Raw genomic sequence first — 18656 nt, forward strand, 5'->3', positions numbered from 1 at the left:
AAATATGATTTAAATTGCTTGCACAGTTTATAGCACTGATTGCTTTATATACACATTGAACCTCCAGATATAGTAAAATACAATAATAAAATCTTATGATTTATGGAAAAGATAGAGACTGGATACAATTTAATACAATAACAAAATCTTATGATTTGGTACAAATATTAAATTTAAATATGATAATTAAATTTCATGATTTTTGGAGATTGATCTGAGCTGATATACTAAAATTATACATACAATATATAGCAATTGTGATATCCAATATTATATATATTATAATAGACGAGATTATGCATGCTTCTGAGCTGTAATAGCAATAACTCCAAAGTATTTTTTCATTGGGCATTTCCCAGGAGTATCATTCGATTACTTAAGTTAATTAATTCTTTAGTTATTCTCCATGCTGGACTTTATATTGCACAAAGATATCTTTGTTGGTCATAAAAACTGGGGACCAAGGAATTGTGCTTGACAGCCATACCAAGCTTGGTGAGCAAAGGCTTGCGCAAAGCGATGCCCGGAAAATCCTCAAATTTTTGATGAATCTAATATAAATACTGGACGATATACCTAAAATACTGAATACTGGGACAGTATGTAGAGATCATGCTACAGTGGTCACATCCCCCGTCGAAAGGCATGGCTTCCAAATGCGAGATCTTGGATATCTCGGTCATACATCGCTCCATGAAATCTTGTGAGTTTTGCCGCCTGGAAAATTGAACTGCCGTTATGTCTTATCTAGTCACACTTTTTCGTTTCTAAACCCTGTTTAGCACCACTTTTTTTTTTTTTAATTTTTAAAAATAAAAACACAAAATCTGATGCAAGTAAGATATTTGCTTCCCATATTTTTATTTTTAATTTTAAAATAACTTTCATAATTTATAAAAAAATAAGAGTGAAAATTTTATACTTTCAATATTTTTTAAAAAATAACATTTTGAGCCATGAAATCAAATTTGAATCTCAACTTGTATGATTTATTTTTACCCTCGGCGACCCCCACCAACTTCGCCGAGTAGTTCGTCTTTCCTCTTTCCCCCCCATCATTCGCCCAATCAACAATGGCTTCTCTACCAATGATGAAAATAACAATGTCATCAACAACATCATCCCACATTGCAGTGGTGAGAGACCATGACGTAAATATCAAGGGTAATGCTATCCTCACCAATGTTCATTTGGGCCTGCGGTGGCAAACCAAAATTTCCACGCTTCAGCTTGTACTGCCAAACCAAAATATATCCACACTTTGGCCCATGGTGGTAAATCAATATGTCAAGTTCCATCCATGACCGGCAATCTACAATATGGCTAGTCCAAATCCATTTACACAACCATCAAGTTATTCAATTTTATCTCTACCAAAGAAACTATAATTTTATAATATATTTTTGGCCAAATCCAAAACAACCAGCATCATATTTGAAGAAACCAAAATCATCAATATCGGATACCTGTAGAAAATAAAGAACCATATGTTTATATATTCATATCAATAATCAATCAACAATCATACTGCAAACAATGCCACACCCAAAATCATCGTATATGTTACAAAAATATGTCGATTCATATAGATGACCAAATGAAAATTCTTACCTCTACTTGTCTCAGGCTCAAGTACAAGAACACTAATCCGCGCCTCGATTTATGAACTCAGGGGTACCATGATGGCTGCTTCCCTCGACTCCGGTGAGATCTTGTGGTTGGATCAACTAAAAATCTCCAAAAAATCCTTCTCAGAAGAGCTTGATTCACTACTCTAACTAAAGGATCCTCAAAGATGGATGCTAAAGAGGAGGTAGGGAGTTGTTTTTACAGGTGCAATAGGGTTTAGAGAAGGAAAGCATGGTCCTCAGCCCGACAACATTGGAGAAGAAGATGGACTCCTACCAGAAGTCTGCTTCCCCCAGCGAGCTGCATGAAGATTTTTTTTTCTTTCTCCCCTGCCTCATATGCTCCTTCCAAAAATATTTCTATCCTCAAAATTAATGTAGCTAAAAGGGCTGAAGATATTCAATCCTTATCTCAATTCTCAAGCTCTTAAACAATCCCTTTAATTGGAAAAACCAAATCAAGCCCTCTAAGACAACTTCCAACTTAGAGCTAATATTTTTGACGAAATTCGAAATGACTTAACCTAACACATTTTTGCTACGCAACTCTGAAAAAATCTACCAAAATTATCTAAGTTCACTAAATAATTTTTGAATCAATAAGACCCCAAAATTTGTCAAACCCTATAAATTGTAACCTAAAACACAAATGGTCCATCAAATTCCGAATATTATGGATCACCTTTGGCATAATCCTTAGTGATCATAAACCTAAATTTTGATACAACTTATATTACAGTCCCTAGTGATCTTAAATTTTGAAAGAAGTATGAGAGCCTAGAGTTAAGGTCACTAAGGACTGTGACATAAGTGCTATTAAAAATCACTAAGGATTGTGGCAGAAGTTGTTGGAAATTGTATCATAAATCCAATCAATTGTTGATTGTAAATGTATTTGAATCAATTATAAATAACATGGTATTTATTCATCACCAGAACATCTTCACAAACTCCAATGTGATGAAGTCCTTAGGACTGCTTTGTGTAATGAAATATGATTTTGTCACACAGGTTCTTAAATATTCATAACCGTATAATATACTATTAATAGGACGATAGTATTATCGGGCGTAGGTCATTGTATATCATATTTGTTGGTTGTCTTCCAAACCAAAGAGTATAGAGATACTAGTATGGTATACAGGTGAATGGTAGTGTACGTTCACTGAACGTGACCAATTGACGGACTCTCTCTTGTCAAGAGTTATTCCGAGTGGATATGGGTATATGTATCCTTTAGACCTGAGATTGCAACCGGTCGCTTGCAAGCAACTCACTGTACTTTAGTGCCGGACTACCTGAATTTCTAAACCAGCGACGGAAGATTTCTAGGTCCAGTTAAGTACTTGTAGTAGCCAGTTGCAGATCAAGATGTGATTGACCTCCCTTAGAAATAAGGGTGAATGCCTTGTGTTTTCAATTAAATAGTACCATGGCCAGGGAAAGTCAAATCACTATCACTTGATTTATGGAACTGAAACATATTTCTGGATAGATAGTTTTAGAGTTGACAGACTCTTAACCCGTCTTGGGCATTTGTGGTCAAGAGGATTAATTATGCGGTAACCATAGTCCATAGGTTATAGAATGTTGCTTTGCATCTATTCGGCCTATCTGGTCGTCGGATCCCATTGCTAAATGGTTACTTCGATTAGTGCAGGAAGTGTTCTTGTACTACCGGCTTAGGTTCGAACCTGTGAGGTCACACGCTTAGAAGTTTCTGGATTGATCAAATGACTGATTGACGATTGAGAATCGTCTAGAGGTAAATAGTCAATGTGATTGACTGATTGCCCTAAGTAATTGTTGCTTGGAGAAGTTAATTAGTGATTGGATCACTGATTAGACTCAATTTGATTGAGTAATAGAGATTAGGCTTGACCAAATTCAAATATGATTTGAAATTGGTAAAACCGTAATTGACACCAAAATTGGTTTGATGAAAATGTCTAATTTGCCCCCAACCAAATCAGATTTGGCTCGAGTCAAATTGGATTAAAATCAATTATGATCCTAGTATGACTAGGACTTCTTTCTCTTTGTGGGACTCACGTCCTGCCTAGGTGGGACCCACATACTATATGTTGGACCCACGTCCTGCATTTATGGGACCCACATACTATATGTGGGATCCACATCCCGGCCACCTCACCCTTTTGCATGCGTGACACGTGGCGGAGTAGGACACCTCTTTTTCTTGCATGTGTGACATGTGGCGGGCCTGAACACCTCACACTCCTCCTGATGTCATCCATGACCTCATCTGCCTTATGAGGTCATCCATGACATCGCCCTCCAGGCCACCTCACCCCTTTACATGTGTGACATGTGTCCTGGCAGGACACCTCATTGGACACCTCATAGGGACACCTCACCTTCTTTTTGGCCTATAAATAGGCCACCCCTCTTCCTTCTTCTTTAGATGAAGAGCACTAGAGAAAGAGAGAGAGGAGAGAGAAGCTCTAAAGGTGAAAGCCCAAGGAGTTCTTGAGCTGTGAAGATCTATCTTCTTCCTTCTTCTCCCTTTCAGCCAACCTTTTGCCTCCCTACGAGCTAGCACTCCCCAAAAAGCTGATCATTCCGGAGCTTCGCGTGGACGAGTCATCGAGGTCGGACGCTTGTGCGGCTGCGAAGCATCCTTGAAGGAACCCCCCTTCTAAAGGTAAGAGATCTGATCTCTTTTACGGTTGAAATATGATCTCAATCTTCAAATCATAAGAAGTTGTGATTTATGTATATTTATTTGAATCACACAATCCTCGAAATCTGAGGGCTTTGTGATTTTTGGTGTCAAAGCAAAGGATTAGTGGAGACTATCCGATTTTCGGGAACTCTTACGCGTGATCGTGTGACGAAGCATGGCTCTCCACCCGAGGGCTCATATGATGAGTGCTTTGATAGGCACGCACAGGTGTCACCCTATGTATTGGGACTGAGCCCGCGCCACATGTGATGTGCAGTTGAAGACTGTATTGACTGGTACCAGAGTCAAAATATCTAAAATATCAAGCATGTTTTGGGTTAAAATGTTTAACCCGTTCTTTCCGCATAAAATTTTCTGAAATTCATGCTTAGCCCTCTGCACGCACACCATCAGTGGTATCAATATTGGATTACCCCGCAGCGGCATGACGATCGTGGCGGAATCCGCATGCCGGGCCCGGTGCATCGCATACGCCGGAACAAGATCGGGTGGATTTCAAAAATTTTCTGAATCAGTGATTCAGAACCTTTTTGAAATTTAGATGGGGACTAAACTAAGATCTAACAATTAATTATGAATTGTTAAACTTCCACCAAATCAGAAATCTAAAAATTCAAATGAAGATCTCATCTTCACCTTTGTGCAGGTAGAAGAACACCGCAACTGATGATCGTGGTTTGGTTCCTTGTAGCTGCACAAACGTCCGGCCTCTACAAGTATCCACACGAGGTTGCTGAAGATCAGAGATGGGGCTTCACCGGGGTGCTAACTCCTTGCAAAAGCCTCTCTTAGATGTCGAAGAAGAAGGAAAAAGAAATCATAAGGATTCCACCTTGTGCAGCCTTCAAAGGAAGAAGAAAACCCTTCACTGTTTTTATTCTTTTCTCCCCTTTTCTTTGCTGATTTAAAATCCCCAAAAATTAGCCTTGCTGCCCCACGCCTGGGAGAAGAATTCTCTCGAACGCTTGGGGTGTGGGGCTTCATTAATAGGGCTCCCCAAAAAACTAGGCGCCAGGATTCCTAGTCTTTTTAGGTTTCCTGGTGCCCTTCACTTTATGGCGGGCCCCTTGATTCTTGGAAAGAATCAAGGGGCGCTGGCTCATCGCAAAGAAGGAGAGGGGGCCACGCCCCTCCTTGCCCTCTTGGCTGCCCCCTCTTTCCTATTTTGACCTCTCAGGCATCAAGAGGGAGGTTCTATTTAGGAAAAATGGCTGAATTTAGGTAGGATTTTGGGGACTCGATCTAGCCAACCCTTGACTAGGATTTGAGTCAAATTTCTTTGGGTCAGACCCAACATAATTTGACTCAATTAATCAGCAATAAAAGACTTAATTATAATCTAATTATAATAATTTAATTCTTCCATTTAACTCACTAACTCTTAGTGGGTTATTTCGAACATCAATCTTATTGACAATTGATATTGTGATTCCAAATCACAATTGACATTGTGATTCCAAATCACAATTCGACAATCTTAATAATCAGAACCTCTAATGTGTGTGACCTCATAGGTTCTAATTTGACTGGTAATGAGACATATTGAGATCTCCATCTCAATATCACTGAAACACCTTTCAGTGGACTGAAACACTTTCAGTTCTACTCGTCAGGGTTTACCGATCATCAGGTAAATGCCCGTGAGTTCCGACATCCACAAGTGACACCTAGCAGTATGTAGTGGCAACCCAGTAGAATAGAATAATGAACCTCTAGGTGCAGTTATCGTATGATACAGTCATTCTATCGTGGATCCCTACAGGACGGAGGTCATGGACAACTCGTCGAACCCCATCGTCTGTCATATGTCAAGATTTATTCGACTTAAGTTCGAGAGTGGAAAACTCTTTCTCCACTATTTTTACTGCCCCGGCCGAGGTCTTACAAACTCAGTCTTATAAATCACATAGGATCTCTCCTTATCTACCAAGGTCGATAGATTCCATATAGATGCATACCCTACTCCTACAGTAAACCTACTGCAGCCAATCTACACTGTATGGACAGAGACCATGTATATGTGCAGTCAAACTACAATAACCTCACTGTGAGTAGCCGAAGCACCGCAGGTCAAAGGACCAGTCATACTACTGCAACATCAAGTAAGTCACTGACGAGTGGATAGACATCCAAGTGACTTCTTGTCTTGGTCACGCTCAGTACCCTTGTTCTCTAACAAGCACCTGCACTATCACTTCCGTGTCCCTACACTGTGGACTCGAGTCTCGTCCATCCATAAGGAAAGCGATCTGTGCACTGATCTCATCGGATTGATCACCGTCCTCGTGATGATCCATTATTCAGGAGCATTTAGAAATCAATCACTAATGACACATGACTCAAATTTTCAACTCTTGAGAATATGTGTCATCATCTTATTAATTCCTTGGACGATTCATAGACACATAAGAACATGAATGAAAAGAATGCCCAACTTAATAAATTTATAATAAGGTCAAGTACAAATTTATGTCCCAGAATAAAATAATGCATCAGCCAAATTGGCTTCTAGGGCATACTTCTAACAATCAAAGCCCGTCCAGGTTCTTTGTGATATCAAATATCTATGCAAGATGTGATCTTTTACATATGATGTAAACTGATTATATTATTTCATTATGTTATTCATATGATGAATGAACATGTTTGTTTGCATGATTAACTTGAATCTTAAAAGTGTTTTAAGGATTTAAAGTTATGAAGCATGCAAAACAAAGATAAGACATGAATAATGCAATATACTTAATTATGAATTGAGTAATGATATAGATCCTAGACTTTAAATGTGATTTGAATGTCTAAGACATTGCATAATTCATGGGGTAATGGGTTAGCTAAATCAAACTTCGTAGAGTACTTGATCTAATCTAATTAAAGTTGTTTCTTAGATTGGATCAAGATTACTCTTGATCTTTGCAATAGTTGTAGTTGATCAAGTCCATGTCTTTGATTAGACCAAATGGATGTTGATTTAGGCTTCGTGGTTGAGCTTGAGTTATGAGGATGATAGTGTTATTTTGATGATTAACAAGCAATTATCTAGAGTATGTTATAAGTTAAATTGATACTTCATTTATAAGACTATTACTCTCAGGATATTTGTATAAATTGATATAGATACATTTCATTGTTTATTTGAATGAATCTAACTTTGAGATGCAGCAAAGTGTGGATTGAGTCGACCCAAAGGATGATTGGGTCGACCCCGGCACATCAAGAAATCATTTGGCACACTTCTGCAAAAATGGCACAGATGAACAGTGAGTTGGGTCGACCCAAGGAAAGCATGAGTCGACCCAAACATCAAGATCCTCAAAACAAGACAGAACAATGGTTCTCTGGATTCACTGAGAGGGTCGACCCAAGAAGTAGTTGAGTCGACCCAAGCTTGAGTCGATTCAAACCCTGAGAGGGTCGACCCAAAGGCAAGACAGAAAAGAAGACAGAAAATGGTTCTCTGGAATTACTGAGAGGGTCGACCCAAGAAGAAGTTGAGTCGACCCAAGTGAACTTTGAGTCGACCCAAAGAATGGTTGGGTCGACCCAAGGGAAGGAAGGCTGAATTTCAAGTTTCTGTGTTTTCTGAGAGAGTCGACCCAAGGAATGTTTGAGTCGACCCAAGTGAAAGTTGGGTCGACCCAAGGACAGGTTGAGCCAACCCAAACACGGGCTGAAGCATAACGGCTAGTTCTGCAGATGTACTTTTTGTCCTTCCCAAAGTCAGTAACGGCTAGTTTTTGAATTCTAACCATTGGGGCTTGTTCAATGGATGTAGGAGACTATTTAAAGTGGCACTATTCATCAGATAGAACAATCTTTTGAAAGCAATATCAAAGAGTACACAAGAAAACAAAAGTGCCCTAATCTTCTTCATCCAAGTGCTTCATTCAAGAATCAAAGAAAGGGGTTGAGCAGATTCAAAGAGTCATCAAGAGCTCCATCCTCCCTTGTAGAGTGAAGCATCCTTGACAAAGAAGAGAGAAGCCACTTCAAAGCGATAAATATTTTCTATACTCTTCTTTGTAGTTTATATTGTTTCATTTGCTCATTTAGGAGTTTAAATCCTCTTTCTTTATTTGTTAAACAAAGTGTAAAGGTTGGTTGGTGAGCCCGGAAAACCAACGGAGTAGGTTGATTGGTGAACCCGGAAAACCAATTGTAAAGGTTCGTTGGTGAGCCCGTAAAACCAACAAAGGTTTTTGGTGAACCCGGAAAACCAAAGTGTAAAGGTTCGTTGGTGAGCCCGTAAAACCAACAAAGGTTTTTGGATTGTGAGCCCGGAAAACAATCCAACTGTAATCCGCGAGATTATAGTGAATTCCCAAGGGGTCGCTTGGGGAGTGGACGTAGGTGCTAAGGAGAGCACCGAACCACTATACTTTGTGTTGTTTGTGTTGTGATTTGCTTTAGCTTACTAACCATCCATTTGACTTGAGTAAGATAGTTTAAATTTAAAAGAAACCAATTCACCTTACTTGGCTTGTCACCTTGGGCAACAAGTGGTATCAGAGCGAGGTGCTCTAATAGTACTCATTGATCTCACAATCAAGAGTTAAAGATCATGACAATCCAAGTGGGATGTTCTATGAGTGAAGGGCAATCCACAAATAGACCACCTCTATTTAATGGCACAAACTACACATATTGGAAAGCTAGAATGAGGATATTCATTCAAGCTTCAGACTATGAACTATGGCAAATCATCACTAGAGGACCTCACACACCCACACTTAACATAGAGGGCACTATCATACCCAAACCAGAAATGGATTGGAATGAAAGTGATAGAAGATTAGCACAGTTAAATGCAAAAGCCATAAATATACTTTACTGCTCATTAGATGTAAATGAATTTAATAGAATATCTACTTGCACTACTGCCAAAGAAATTTGGGACAGACTTGAGGTCACACATGAAGGGACCAATCAAGTTAAGGAGTCAAAGATAAACATATTAGTACACAAGTATGAATTGTTTAAAATGAAATCTACTGAGTCCATAACTGATATGTTTACTCGTTTTACTGATATTATAAATGGGCTTAAGAGTTTAGGAAAGTCTTACTCTAACTCTGATTTGGTGCGAAAAATTCTCAGGTCTCTACCAAGGAATTGGGAGGCCAAGGTAACCGCTATTCAAGAAGCAAAGGACCTCAACACACTGCAGTTAGAGGAGCTTCTAGGATCACTCATAACCCATGAGTTGACAATGAGGCAAAATTCAGAAGATGAGGTCAAGAGAAGAAAGCCCATTGCCCTAAAGACTACCACCCCTAAACAACTAACTGAATCAGAAGATTCAGATGATGATGAAGAAATCGATGAAGAAGGAATGGCTGTGCTTGGGAGAAAATTCAGAAAATTTATGAGAGGTAAGAATAGGTTCCATAAAAAGAAACCCTTCCTTAAAGGTAACTCAAGCAAAGAAAAGGGTAAGGACAAAAAAAAGAAAAAAGAAACTCCCATTTGCTATGAGTGTAACAAACCCGGGCATTATAAGATAGATTGCCCAGATTTGAAGTGGATGGCAAGAAAGTTGAAAAAGAAGAATTTCATGGCTGAATGGAGTGAAAGTGAGGAATCAAGTTCGGAGGAGGAAGATCATCAAGAGACGGCCCAAATGTGTCATATGGCCAATGACGATAAGGTAGATTCTGAACTTGACTGTGATTTTACTGTTGATGAATTACATGATGCATTCTTAGAACTCATGGAAGAACATAAGAAACTAATTAATAGAAATAAAGTTCTAAAAGAAGAAAATCAATCTCTTATTAAGGACAAGTTAAAACTGTCTCATACCTGTGAAACTTTGAGTAGGAAACTTACAAATGAAGCCAAGGATCTAATTGCTGAAAATATCAAGCTAAAAGAAGATGCTGAAAAATATAAATTCTTGGTAGATAAATTTACACTTAGTTCTACCAAATTAAATATGATTCTTGATAGCCAAAAAGCTGTATATGATAAGGCTGGTTTAGGATATAGAACAAATAGGAAACAAAAATTCTTAAAGAACATTTTTGTAAAAGCTAAAAGTAAAAATATTACTTATTATTGCTGCAATAAGTTAGGACATAGAGCATATGAATGTAACTTTAGAAAGTCCAGTCAAAACAAATCAAGTTATAATCAAAAGATTAACTTCAAGAAAGTTTGGGTTCCAAAAGGAACATGGAGTACTAACCCTAAAGGACCCAACTTAGTTTGGGTACCTAAAGTTTCTTCTTGATCTTGATTGCAGGTGTGTCTTACAGCTGATAAAGTGGAAAAACGATGGTATCTAGATAGCGGCTGTTCAAGACACATGACCGGTGACGTAGATCAATTTGTCACCTTGGAATCAAAGAAAGGTGGAGTAGTAACCTATGGAGACAATGGTAAAGGGCATATCATTGTAAAGGGTAAAATTTTCATTGCTCCATCTATTTTTATAGAAAATGTCTTATTAGTTAAGGGTTTGAAACATAACCTTCTTAGTATAAGTCAATTTTGTGATAAAGGGTTTAAAGTTACATTTGAAGCATCTGTATGCATAATCACTAATCCTAAAGATAATAGCATTGTACTTGTAGGACAAAGGCAAAGAAATATTTACTTAGTAGATCTTCATGAGTTAGGCAGGAAAAATGGTTTATGCTTAATTACTAATGAAGAAAAGAAAAATGAAACTAGTTGGCTTTGGCATCGAAGATTAGGACATGCTAGTATGGAATTAATATCAAAACTAGTTAAGAAGGAATTAATAAAAGATGTGCCAAAATTGATCTTTGAAAAGGACAAAATATGTGGACCATGTTCATTGGGAAAACAAACTAAATCATCTTTCAAATCGAAGAATGTAGTATCAACAACTAGACCATTTGAACTCATACACATGGATTTATTTGGACCTACTAGAACTGCAAGTCTAGGAGGGAAGAAATATGGACTAGTTATTGTTGATGATTTTTCAAGGTATACATGGGTTTCATTTTTGGCACATAAGAATGAAGCATTTTCAGAATTTTTGAAACTATATAATAATATCATAAATGAAAAGAAACTCACCTTAGTAGCAATTCAAAGTGATCATGGTACGGAATTTGAAAATCAACACTTTGAAGAATTTTGCACTAAAAATAGAATATCACATCAATTTTCAGCACCTAGAACGCCTCAACAAAATGGGGTTGTTGAAAGGAAAAATAGGACATTGGCAGAAATGGCACGCACAATGTTGTGTGAGTCAAATCTTCCAAAGTACTTTTGGGCTGAAGCTATAAACACTGCTTGCCATATTCTAAATCGAGTTTTAATACGACCTATAACCAAGAAAACTCCTTATGAACTCTGGAAGAATAAGAAACCAACTGCTAAATATCTTAAAGTTTTTGGATGTAGATGTTTCATCTTAAACAATGGCAAGGAGGATCTAAGTAAATTTGATGCCAAGTCAGATGAAGGTATCTTCTTAGGATACTCCACATCTAGCAGGGCATACAGAGTATTCAATAAAAGAACCTTAGTAGTGGAATAGTCAGTCAATATTATATTTGATGAGTCTGATAGTGAGTCTACTAGGAAAGAAAATATTGTTGATGATGATACAGGAATTATCGACTTTGAAAAGTTGAATATTGATGACGTGCCAAATCAAGATAAGGGAGATGATAGCGTGCCACCACAATCCCAAAACTTGCCAAAGGAATGGAGGTATGCATATGGACATCCTAAAGACTTAATCATTGGTGATCCATCTCAAGGGGTAAGAACTCGATCATCTCTTAGAAATTTAAATGATTATCTTGCTTTCGTTTCACAATTAGAACCTAAGACTTATGAAGAAGCTGAAAAAGATACTAACTGGATAAATGCCATGCAAGAAGAATTAAATCAATTCAAAAGAAGTAATGTATGGACATTAACTGAAAGACCAAAGCATAATTCAGTAATTAGAACAAAATGGATATTTAGAAATAAATTAGATGAAAATGGATTAGTTATAAGAAATAAGGCTAGACTTGTAGCTAAGGGATACAATCAAGAAGAAGGAATAGATTTTGATGAGACATTTGCTCCTGTAGCTAGATTAGAGGCTATTAGATTACTTCTAGCATTTGCATGTTTCATGGATTTCAAATTATATCAAATGGATGTGAAGAGTGCATTCTTAAATAGTTTTATTGAGGAGGAGGTATATGTAGAACAACCTCCAGGTTTGAGAATCATGAATTGCCAAATCATGTCTTTAAACTACATAAGGCATTATATGGATTAAAGCAAGCACCTAGGGCTTGGTATGATCGACTAAGCAAATTTCTGCTTAATAATGACTTTAGTAGAGGAAATGTAGATAAAACTCTATTTCTCAAAAGAAAGGACAAAAATCTATTAGTGGTACAAATATATGTAGATGACATAATCTTTGGTGCCACAAATGATACTCTTTGCAAAGAATTTGCTGATTTAATGCATGGAGAATTTGAAATGAATTTGATGGGAGAACTAAGCTTCTTTCTAGGATTACAAATCAAACAAACTAAAGTGAGAATGATAGTGTTATTTTGATGATTAACAAGCATTTAACAAGAGTATGTTATAAGTTAAATCGATACTTCATTTATAAGTTCATTACTCTCAGTATATTTGTATAAATTGATATAGATACATTTCATTGTTTATATGAATGAATCTAACCTTGAGATGCAGCAAAGTGTGGATTGAGTCGACCCAAAGGATGATTAGGTCGACCCCGGCACATCAAGAAATCATTCGGCACACTTCTGCAAAAATGGCACAGATGAACAGTGAGTTGGGTCGACCCAAGGAAAGCATGAGTCGACCCAAACATCAAGATCCTCAAACAACTCAGAAAATGGTTCTCTGGATTTACTGAGAGGGTCGACCCAAGAAGAAGTTGAGTCGACCCAAGTAAACCTTGAGTCGACCCAAAGAAAGGTTGAGTCGACCCAAGTGAAGAAAGGCTGAAATTCAAGATTCTGAATTTTCTGAAAGTTGGGTCGACCCAAGAAAAGTTTGAGCTGACCCAAGGTTGAGTCGACCCAAGAAAAGTTTGAGCTGACCCAAGGTTGAGTCGACCCAAAGAAAGGTTGGGTCGACCCAAGGAAAGGAAGGCTGAATTTCAAGTTTCTGTGTTTTCTGAGAGGGTCGACCCAAGAAATGTTTGAGTCGACCCAAGTGAAGGTTGGGTCGACCCAAGGACAGGTTGAGCCGACCCAAACACGGGCTGAACATAACGGCTAGTTGTGCAGAAATGCTTTTTGGACTCCCAACGGCTATAAACGGCTAGTTTCTTCAATCCAACGGTCAGAAAGGACTATTTAGAGGTTGGAGAAGTATTTAAGAGGGAGTATTCATCAGAGGAAGCAAGCTTTGGGAAAATACATCAAGTGCATTCAAGAGAGAACCCTAGCAAGGCAAGCTTCATCCAAGTGCTTCATTCAAGAATCAAAAGAAAGTGGTTGAGCAGATTCAAAGAGTCATCAAGAGCTCCATCCACCCTTGAAGAGTGAAGCATCCTTGACAAAGAAGAGAGAAGTCACATCAAGCGATACATATTCTCTAAACTCTTCTTTGTAGATTATATTGTTATATTTGCTCATCTAGGAGTTTAAATCTTCTTCCTTTGTTTATTAAACTACTTGTAAAGGTGGGTTGGTTAGCCCGCAAAACCAACGGAATAGGTTGATTGGTGAACCCGGAAAACCAATTGTAAAGGTTCGTTGGTAAGCCCGTAAAACCAACATAGGTTGTTGGTAAGCCCGTAAAACCAACGTAGGTTGTTGGTGAACCCGTAAAACCAATTGTATAGGTTCGTTGGTGAGCCCGTAAAACCAACATAGGTTTTTGGTGAACCCGGAAAACCAAAGTGTATAGGTTCGTTGGTGAGCCCGTAAAACCAACATAGGTTTTTGGATTGTGAGCCCAGAAAACAATCCAACTGTAATCCGCGGGATTATAGTGAATTCCCAAGGGGACGCTTGGGGAGTGGACGTAGGTGCTAAGGAGAGCACCGAACCACTATATATTGTTGTGTTTGTGTTGTGCTTGTGCTTACGTTTATTCTTGCATCATCTTCTATCTTTGCACTAGTTTAAATCATTCAAATAGTTTAAGGAAGCATCCACCGCACTTAATTAAGAAAACGTTTAAAGCACCAAAATTTAGAAGAAACCAATTCACCCCCCCTCTTGGCTTGTCACCTTGGGCAACAAGTGGTATCAGAGCTAGGTGCTCTAATAGTACTTATTGATCTCACAATCAAGAGTTAAAGATCATGACAACCCAAGTGGGATGTTCTATGAGTGAGGGACAATTAATTGATAGACCTCCACTATTTGATGGTATAAACTACATATATTGGAAAGCACGCATGCGCATTTTCATTCAAGCACATGACTACGATTTATGGAGTATCATAGTCAATGGGCTACATACAAGTACTAATCATGATAAGGAAATGGCTCAACAAAATTCAAAAGCCATGAAGCTGTTATATTGTGCATTAGATGAGAATGAGTTTAATTGCATATCCTCTTGCATAACTGCTAAAGACATATGGAATATGCTAGAGGCTAAATATGAAAGTACTAACATTTTTAGTGAATCTGAAATTAGCTCTGAAGAAGATGAGAGGCAAGCTGAAATTGAGAACCTAAGTCTTGTGGCACACAAGGACGAGGTATGTATTGAAACACAAAGTGTCTCCTCTTCTGAATATGAAGTATATGATAAAATTGAAAATGATTTTATACGTGATAAGTTACATGATGCATTTCTTGATCTAATGAAAGAACATAAGAAACTCATTTGTAAAAATAAGAACCTGACGAATGAAAAAAAAATCCTAGTAAATGAAAAACTGAAATTGTCTAATTATTATGAAACATTAATTAAGAAACATACTAATGAAACTAAAATCTTAATTGAGAAAAATAAAGAACTAAATCAGAAAAACCAACTTCTCACTGAAAGCTATGATAAACTTAAGAAAAATAATGAATTGCTTTCAGAAGATAATAGAAGATTAACTAAAGAAGTTGACAAATTGAAACCTGTTGTTGAAAGATTTACTTTCAGCTCTGAAAAATTAAACCTAATGATAAATAATCAAATAGCTGAATTTGATAAAGTTGGATTGGGATATCAACCTTGGTACACCCAAAAATCTTTCAAGAATATATTTGTTAAAACAGTTTCTAATTATTTTAAAACAGATTCTTATAATGTTGATAAACAGGAACAAAAGCTAAGCAAAATCTCTTCTGTTGTTTCTAAATCTATACATTACAAATTTGATGAACCTAATAGGCAAAAACAGAAAATTGTAAGTTTATCTACTACTGATGTTAAATTTAACAAGAGTATGCAGAAATACATTCCTTATAATCCTAAAATCTGCAAGTCTATGGACAAAATAGCCATTAAGAAAATATGGGTTCCAAAAGGAACAATAATAGCTAACCTACAAGGACCCAAAAGAGCTTGGGTTCCTAAGTTGAAAATCTGAATATTTTCTGTAGGTGTGTCTAGCACTCAAGGCTCCAACAAAAGATGCTAATTTAGAAATTGGGTGTTCTAGACACGTGTTAAAGAATAGAACTTAAAATATAATTAAGAAGAGTGACCAAAATGGAAGAAATAATGAAATTAGTAATCCTTGCATCCTCTCATATTGAAATTGTAGCTAGTATTAATCATTTCTGTGATATAGGTGATACTTTTGGTATGAAATGAAAATATATCCAAATCACTCCATCTTCCTATATTATGCTTCAGTTATTGATGGATAATTTGCTTAATCAATACTCTTAGAATAACTCTTTGAATTATCTATATGCTTGATTGAGAGTTCTTATCCATGGCATTATCCTTTATTGATCATAAACATAAGAATGTCTACTTGGTATATCTTTTTTTTAAATATATGTATTAAGAATACCAAGATTAAAGAGTCTAGTTTTGGCATATAAAATCAACTCATACTAGTATGGACTTAATCTCAAAAGACCTTGTCATTGGTTCACTTAGATTAATTTTTGCAAGGTCAAAGTTTGCTATGTATGTCATCTAGAAAAATAAACTAGAATCATTTCTAAATTTGAAAACATTGTTTCCACCTTTTAGCCGTTGGAAATTCTCCATAAGAACTTATTTGGATCTCTAGGATTGTGAACCTAGGAGATAAGCTCTCTAATTTTGTAATTATGGATGATTTCTCAAAGCTAATGTTGGTTTTATTCTTGGCACTTAAATTGAAATATTTTCTGCTTTGGCACAAACTTACAAAAGGTTTCAAATGAAAAAGGTTTGCAAACTGTGAAAATTCATGGCACAGCTTTGAAAACCAATTTGTTGATAAGTTTTGTACAGAAAATGGTATTGAATACAATTGTGCTTGCACCAAGAACACTATTGCATATAGGGGTTATAAAAATATAAAAATAGAACCTTTGTTGTGTAAGGACAATGCTTTGTAATTGCAGTTGATTAATACTATCATCACAGCTTGTCATATTATAAGGTTTCTATTAAATCTATTTTTAAAGAAAACCCCATGTGAACTCATGAAAAACAGAAAATCAAATGTTGCATACCTTCATGTTTTTCAGTTATACATATTATGTTCTCAAGAATGAAATATATGCCAAATCTGATAAAACAAGTATTTCTTTGGATATTACTCTTTAAGCAATGCATATAGAATATTCAATGAAAAGATACTAGTTGTAGAAAGATCAATTTATATTATTCTTATTAAAACTAGATCTTTTATTGAGAATATAGTTTATCACTTTGATTCTATGTAAAAAAATCTGAATTTTGATAGAAACAATTGTTTAAGATAATTTGATTAAAACTCAACTTGTATATCTTATTGATAATTATCTTAAGCAAATAGAATCTAAGCTAAATTAATTCTGAAAATAAAAAAATTTTTTGACCTTGATGAATCCTTCTATTGCCTCACATGCTTGTCCTTGAACCATTTTACTTAATGAAGTTATCTCTTTAGTTCAAGTGACTTGTGCTTGCTTATATTTAGACAATCTCTTGAGTAAAGTGACTTAATATTCAATTATTGTCATATCTTATGTTGAGTCATCTAGCTAAGAAATATATTGTATGAATGTTTTGTATCTTGAAGAAACTAATGACTTTCCTTCAAGAAAGAAAAAGATTTTATTAATGATACAGGATTTATGAGCAAGAAATTTCAACTTGAAGGCACCTCGATGAAAGATACAATAAACATTCCCTTGCAAACAAAAAAAAAGAAAGATTTTCTTCAGCCAAGGGTATAAAGAATCTAAAAGGTATTTGGCTTGAAGAATGCTAAATGCACTGGTAATCTAAACTCTTCTCTTGTAAGTTAGTTGAGCAAAATCAATAGTTTGAAATTATATGGTAGCATGATTAAACCTTTAATTGCTGATCATCTTGATATCATGCTTCATTCTCATGCTAGTGATGATTGTTTCATGGTGTGATTAAATTGAAGTTTATTTTTTTATATAATGCATAACCATGAAATACACAAGTTTATGCCTCAAATCTCTAATTCAAAATAACTTGTGATAAGCTATGAATCATTGGGCATAATGAAAATGATGTTTGCATGATATTCATTTATATGCAGCATATAAGATTATTTCTTTATTCTGCTCTTTCATGTAAATTACTTGAGAATAACAAAAAGAGAGAGAGATAAAGAAAAGAAAATGGATATTATTCAAGAGAAGTAAAATCTAAGTAAAGGCAAATACTTCAATCTTAAGGAAAAGCAAAACAAGCATAATAAATTCGGCACATTTGTGAAACTAGTGAAAGAGATAAAATCCGTAATTAATTACACTTAACCAAGGAGAGTTTGAAGTGAACATTTTAACATTTCTATATTGCTCATCATAGGGATGGTGCCAATGGGGAGGCTAGTGGTAGTACCCAGCACTATTTGACCCAACTATTCGGTGTAGGGTATATTAGGGACGGCACAAGAGGGAGGCTAGTGGTAGTACCTCGTGCCCCTTCCAACTCCACCGGATAGGGAGCAAATAGAGTATAGAGCATAAGAAGGTAAAAATGGAAGTATATAAGAAGAATCAAGTCAAATTTTTAATCACTTGAAAACACACTTTAAGGATGAAATCAGTGCAAGATTATATTTAAATAGGAGGAGTTTATTTGAAAAGAATTGATTTTGATCATTGACATGCTTGCTCTTAATATTTTAATGCATAACTTAACACATAATATATTTTGCATATGGCATGATGTCTTGAATTATGGGTTCTCAATATTTTGTAATGCTCCAATCATCT

The 18656-nt window shown here is 36.3% G+C and overlaps 1 protein-coding gene across 1 annotated transcript in view; it reads right to left on the reverse strand.

The window, feature by feature from the left end:
* Positions 1 to 788: 788 nt before the first annotated feature.
* The window catches only part of LOC103711437 (squalene synthase 13-like), a 75614-nt gene continuing 57746 nt past the window's right edge, over positions 789 to 18656 (reverse strand). Inside the window, exon 14 of the mRNA XM_039116237.1 lies at positions 789 to 1466. The gene's annotated coding sequence lies outside the window, so the exon portion shown is untranslated. The remainder of the gene's footprint in view (positions 1467 to 18656) is intronic.

This window comes from Phoenix dactylifera, unplaced genomic scaffold, assembly GCF_009389715.1.
Source record: "Phoenix dactylifera cultivar Barhee BC4 unplaced genomic scaffold, palm_55x_up_171113_PBpolish2nd_filt_p 000076F, whole genome shotgun sequence".
Lineage (NCBI taxonomy): Eukaryota > Viridiplantae > Streptophyta > Magnoliopsida > Arecales > Arecaceae > Phoenix > Phoenix dactylifera.